The sequence below is a fragment of the Triticum aestivum genome, chromosome 2D (genome assembly GCF_018294505.1).
Source record: "Triticum aestivum cultivar Chinese Spring chromosome 2D, IWGSC CS RefSeq v2.1, whole genome shotgun sequence".
NCBI lineage: Eukaryota > Viridiplantae > Streptophyta > Magnoliopsida > Poales > Poaceae > Triticum > Triticum aestivum.
In genome coordinates, this window is record NC_057799.1 from 212,167,702 (window position 1) to 212,174,388 (window position 6,687).

Sequence of the window (6,687 nt, forward strand, 5' to 3'; positions counted from 1 at the left end):
CTAATCTATGAGAGAGAGTTGAGTGTTGGAGAGACTATCATGTGAAGCACAAGAGCAAGGAGTTCATCATCAACACACCATCTATTACCTTTTGGAGAGTGGTGTCTCCTAGATTGGTTAGGTGTCACTTGGGAGCCTCCGTCAAGATTGTGGAGTTGAACCAAGGAGTTTGTACGGGCAAGGAGATCGCCTACTTCGTGAAGATATACCCTAGTGAGGAAAGTCCTTCGTGGGTGATGGCCATGGTGGGATAGACAAGGTTGCTTCTCCGTGGACCCTTCGTGGGTGGAGCCCTCCGTGGACTCGCGCAAGTGTTACCCTTCGTGGGTTGAAGTCTCCATCAACGTGGATGTATGATAGCACCACCTATCAGAACCACGCCAAAAATCTCCGTGCCTACATTGTGTTTGCTCCCTCCAAACTCCTCCCTTTACCTTCATATGCAATGTTTTACATTCCGCTGCTATACTCTTAGACTTGCATGTGTAGGTTGTTTACTTGACTAGTGCTAAGTTGCTAAAATCTGCCAAGACTTAAAATTGGGAAAAGGCTAGATTTTCATTTGGTCAAGTAGTCTAATCACCCCCCTGAGGGAGTCCTGGACTAAGGGTTCTCGGGCGTCCGGCCTGTTATCTATGGGCCGGACTGGTGGGTTGTGATGACATGATGGCCAAAGACTGTACCCGTGTCCGGATTGGGCTCTCCTTGGCGTGGAAGGCAAGCTTGGCGACCGACTATGAAGATTCTTTCCTATGTAACCGACTCTATGTAACCCTAGATCCCTCCGGTGTCTATATAAACCGGAGGGCGTAGTCCGGATGGGATATACTACCATAGTCATACAGGCTAGACTTCTAGGGTTTAGCCATTACGATCTCGTGGTAGATCAACTCTTGTAACACTCATATTTATCAAGATCAATCAAGCAGGAAGTAGGGTATTACCTCCATAGAGAGGGCCCGAACCTGGGTAAACATCGTGTCCCCTGTCTCCTGTTACCATCGACCTTAGATGCACAGTTCGGGACCCTCTACCCGAGATCCACCGGTTTTGACACCGACATTGGTGCTTTCATTGAGAGTTCCACTGTGCCATCGACAAAAAGGTTCGATGGCCCCTTCAATCGTCGATAGTGATTCCGTCCAAGGAGAAACCTTCCTCCCCGGACAGATCTTCGTGTTCGGCGGCTTCGTACCGCGGGCCAACTCGCTTGGCCATCTGGAGCAGATCGATAGCTACGCCCTTGGCCATCAGGTCAGATTCGGAAGCTTGAACTACGTCGCGGACGTCCGCAGAGACCTGATCTTCGACGGATTTGAGACCGCGACGATCTCTCCCCCTCGCTCCGATGAACATGACCTAAATCTGTCATCGGATCACATCCAGGAGATGGTTCCTGTTGCTGCAACGGCCTTAGAACTGGAGCAGATCGTGCCATCCGAGGCCATGGAGTCCGCGGCGTTGGAGCCGCACACAGACTCGACACCCTGCAATACTTGTGTTAACGGAACTCCGGACTCGGCTCCGGCTATAAGTTCGGGACCATGTACGCCTGCGGACACCGAGCTAGACCAGTTATCAATTTTCGAATTCAGCGCCGTAGACATCTTCCAGCACTCACCTTTGGGTGACGTGCTGAACTCTTTAAAGAATTTGTCCTTGGAGAAGGACTCACAGCCGAACTATGTTCGGTTCGAGCTAGAGGCTAACGATGGGGAATTTTGCTTCCCAACCGCCACCCACTTCATAGCCACTGTTGATGACTTAACCGACGTTCTTGATTATGGCTCCCAAGACATCGACGTTATGGACGACGATGCCGACAAGGAGCAAGGCCAAGACCCGCCATTCACTGGGCGTTGGACGGCCACCTCTTCGTACGATGTGTCATGGTTGACACGCCTAAAAAAGCTAGCGACGATGACAAAGAAGATCCAGTTGCGAACAAACCTTCCGAGACACAGTCCAAGCGACGGCGCCCTAAACGCCGTTCTAAGCCTCGTCGCTCAAAAGATGGCAACACTGGAAACGGAGAAAATAGTACTCCGGGCGACGCCGAAAACAATGAAGACCCTATTGGAGTAGCATCCGAACAGGAGGAACAAGACAACGGGCAAGTTAACCCTGATAAACAGGCCATGCCCAATGACCCGGATGACGATAGTTATCGTCCAGTCTCCGAGGATGAGGAGAGCCTCGACAGCGAGGATTTCATCGTGCCTGAGGCACCCCTCGAGCAAGAGTGCTTCAAGCGCCAGCTAATAGCTACTACAAGAAGCCTGAAGAAAAAGCAGCAACAGCTCTAAGCCGATCAAAGCCTACTCATTGACAGATGGACCGATGTCCTGGCAGTCGAAGAATACGGCCTCAAGCTCCCAGCCAAGAGTTACCCGAAGCGCAGACTGCTACCTCAGTTCAATGAGGAGGCACCAGATCCCATACCTCCCTCGCGCAATGCAGAATGACCACCACGTGGTCGGGATAGTGATGCGGACCGACCACCCCGCGGTTGGGATAAAACAGCAACTCAGGCCGAACAACAGCCCACCCCACCGCCTCATAAAAACAGAGACAAAACAGCACGGGACCATACATATGACCTTTTGGCAGGACCTGGACAGTAGAGCAGGACACACCCGATCAATCTACGGATCGCGAGGACGCTTCTCGACTCGGGATGACGGCTACCTATTCGGACGTGACAAACCTAGTCACGCCCGGGCCGATAACCGCAGACGGACTTCATCGGAGGTGTGCCGTGATGCGGCCCGATATAGAGGCGCCACACACCCCCTCTGCTTCACAGATGAAGTACTGGATCACGAATTCCCCGAGGGGTTCAAGCCCGTCAATATCGAATCATACGACAGAACAACCGATCCCGCAGTATGGATCGAGGATTTTATTCTACACATTCACATGGCCCGAGGAGACGACCTCCGCGCCATCAAATACCTCCCACTAAAACTAAAAGGGCCAGCTAGACACTGGTTAAATAGCCTGCCCGAAAATTCCATCGGCAGATGGGAGGACTTGGAAGAAGCTTTTCTTGACAACTTCCAAGGTACTTATGTCCGGCCACCAGACGCTGATGACTTAAGTCATATAGTTCAACAACCTGGAGAATCAGGCAGAAAATTCTGGACTAGGTTCCTAACCAAAAAGAACCAGATCGTTGACTATCCGGATGCCGAAGACCTAGCGGCCTTCAAACACAGCATCCTCGACGAATGGCTTGCCCGCCACCTCGGCCAAGAAAAGCCGAAGTCTATGGCAGCCCTCACGGCACTCATGACCCGCTTTTGCATGGATGAGGATAGTTGCCTGGCTCGTAGTACAAACACAGCCAACGAGTCAGGCCTCTCTAAGGCCAAAAACAGCACCGGCAAGCTCCGGCGCAATAAACACAAACGCCGAAGTAATGGCGATAACACCGATGACACGACAGTTCACGCCGGATTTAGTGGCTCCAAGTCCGGCCAGCGGAAGAAGCCTTATCAAAGGAACAACGAGGGACCATCCAGCTTGGACCGCATACTCGATCATCCGTGCCAGATACATGGCACTCCAGACAAAGAAGCCAATCATACCAACAGAGATTGCCGGGTTTTCAAGCAAGCCAGCAAGTCAAATGCCGAAAGCAAGAAAATGGGATCGCAAAGTGAGGACGACGAAGAAGAGCCCCATCAGCCGAGCACTAGAGGACAGAAAAAGTTTTCCCCTCAAGTCAAAACGGTGAATATGATATATGCTACACACATCCCCAAAGGGGAGCGCAAGCGCGCACTAAGGGACATCTATGCGATAGAGCCAGTCGTCCCAAAATTCAATCCATGGTCGTCATTCCCGATCACCATTGATCATCGAGATCATCCAACTATTATCCGTCATGGCGGTTTGGCCGCACTGGTCGTCGACCCAATCATCGACGGATTTCACCTCACACGAGTCCTAATGGACGGTGGCAGCAGCCTCAATCTGCTCTATCAGGATACAGTGCCAAAGATGGGCATTAATCCCTCACGAATCAAACCCACAAAGACTACCTTTAAAGGAGTCATACCAGGTGTAGAGGCCCATTGTATGGGCTCAATCACGCTGGAGGTGGTCTTCGGTTCTCCGAACAACTTCCGAAGCGAAGAGTTAATCTTCGATATCGTCCCCTTCCGCAGCGGCTACGACGCGCTGCTCGGACGAACAACGTTTGCTAGATTCAACGCAGTGCCACACTACGCTTATCTCAAGCTCAAGATGCCCAGTCCACGCGGCGTCATAACTGTCAATGGCAACACTGAACGCTCCCTCCGAATAGAGGAGCACACAGCCGCCCTAGCAGCAGAGGTACAGAGCGGCCTTCTCAAGCAGAACCATAATCCGGCTGCCGAGCCCCCGAACACCGTTAAGAAGGTCCGGATTACACTGCAACAGGACAACTCGGCTCATCAAGAGCTCGATTAGCAATCCGTACTCCGCCCCAGCCCCCTTCATGCAGTGGCATTCGTACCACGCGTACTTAACTACGCACTCAAAACCCCATGGGTGCTGACGGAGGCATAACTAGCTCGTGATCCACAGTGCGGCTCAACCGACCCTGAGAATCGCACACCTTTACTTTTCCTTTTCATTTTGGGTTTTTTCTTTTCGAGGTCTATTCGGACGACCCGCGGGCAGAACACACCAAGGAGGCAAGGAGCTCCGGCGTACAAGGGAACCCCCAGGTGGTCTCTGCTAAACGATTGCTATACCTGTTTTACTTACCTGCACGCAGCTCACACTTGGTCTTGGCACAATAAATAGCCTTACTTGCTTATCGCATTACTTGTACAAATACGCCTCGACATATTAATAAAACCACAATGGTAAATGAATGGTAGCGTCAGCTTATTATTTAATTTTCTCTGTCTCCCTACCTTTGTATTTATTACTCATTGCACACGTACACTCTGGTACGTATTACCGCGCCAGGGGCTTCATCACGCGCCGAGTTACGGCAACAAAAGTCCGAACACTTTTACAGTACAGTTTGGCACCCCCAACTTATAGCATTATATGCATCGGCTCCGAATCATGTCTTTGGTCAATAGTTGGGTTGCCCGGCTCCTGTGCGCACTACCTTACATTCTACTATATCGGCTAGGGTAGTAAAGGGAGAACTACTGCGATTGTGTCCCGGTTCTTCCGGACGAGCACCACAGTAGAGAAAGCCGAAAACTGACTGTCATGATGCGGCGAGAGCTGGTCAGCTGTTCGAGAGGTCTCAAATCCTTAGAGATTTTTTCCGCTTTATGCGAGGAATCGGTGTTTCTCCGATTTGGCGTGTATAGCGCCCCTAGTTCGGCCTTCCGAACACCGGGGCTTTGCCGAAATTTTCATTGTCAAACTCCTAGGGCTAAGTGAGGGTGATAAAGGCCGTATAGTCTGATTGCCTTGTTCTTTGCGTTAAACACCTCCTTTAAGGAGCAAAATGTGGAGAAAAGAGTGTTTAGATTTATCCCGAACACCCTCGTACTACCTACATGGGGGCAGAAGCCGACGACTGGTCAACCCTCAGATTTCACAAACGGCCGCACAAGAGGTAAAATTTTAAAAATCACAAGCATTATATTACATAACATCATTGTTCCATCCTACAGGACAAGATAATACAAATGTTTTCATGGGAAAATAACATCCTTCGCACATTGATCCGCCACCAGGCGGGACCCCTCCAGGACACTATCAAAATATAGCTCGGGTCGATGATGCTCCTTGCCCTCAGGCGGCCCCTCGGTCACCAGCTTCTTGGCATCTAGCTTCGCCCAATGCATCTTTACGCGGGAAAATGCCATCCGTGCACCTTCAATGCAGACCGATCGCTTCACGGCTTCGAGCCGTGGGCAGGCACTCATGAGCCGCTTCACAAGTCCGAAGTAGCTGCTGGGTATGGGCTCGGCAGGCCACAGCCGGACTATCAGGTCCTTCATGGCTAGCTCGGCCGACCTGTGCAGCCCGACCAGCTGTTTCAGCTGGTCGCTAAAGGGCACCGGATGTTCTGGTCCAAAATATTGAGACCAGAACAGCTTCTCTGTAGACATCCCCTCTTCGGCTCGATAAAACTTGGCAACATCTGATATGATGCGCGGGAGATTCGTAAACGCCCCTCGAAAACCCAAATTCGGGTCAGTAAAGGGAATGTTTCCTTCGCCTACTGGCTTTGCATAGCGAAAGACTTACCCGCCGTAATCTTCTTGGCCGCCTGAATTTCTTGGAGGGCGCTCAGGGCTTCGGCTCAGGCATCCTGTGCGCTCTGACGGGCCTTTGCAAGTTCGTACTCTTGCATCTTAAAATTGTGCTCCGAGGACTCGAGTTTCTCGATGGCGTCCTGCAGCTCTCGCGGGGCCTTTCTAACCAGGGCCTCATGCTTCTCGCACATGGCGCGTTCCTTGGCCGCTTTGTCCTCAGCCTCGGCTAACGCCTTTTTGAGGGCCGCCACCTCGGTCATGGCCCCTAACAAAGTTCATGACACTTTAGTCAGCTTGAACAATTTATTCTTCAATATACACTCAGGTTACGGCATACCTTGGCTATCCTCCAGCTGCTTCTTCACGAGGCCGAGCTCTTCCTCGGCCCGCTCCAGTTTCCGCTTCAGTCCAGAGACCTCCACGGTTTGAGCAGTAGCAGCCCGCAAAGAGGCCTGCTTAGTCGCAC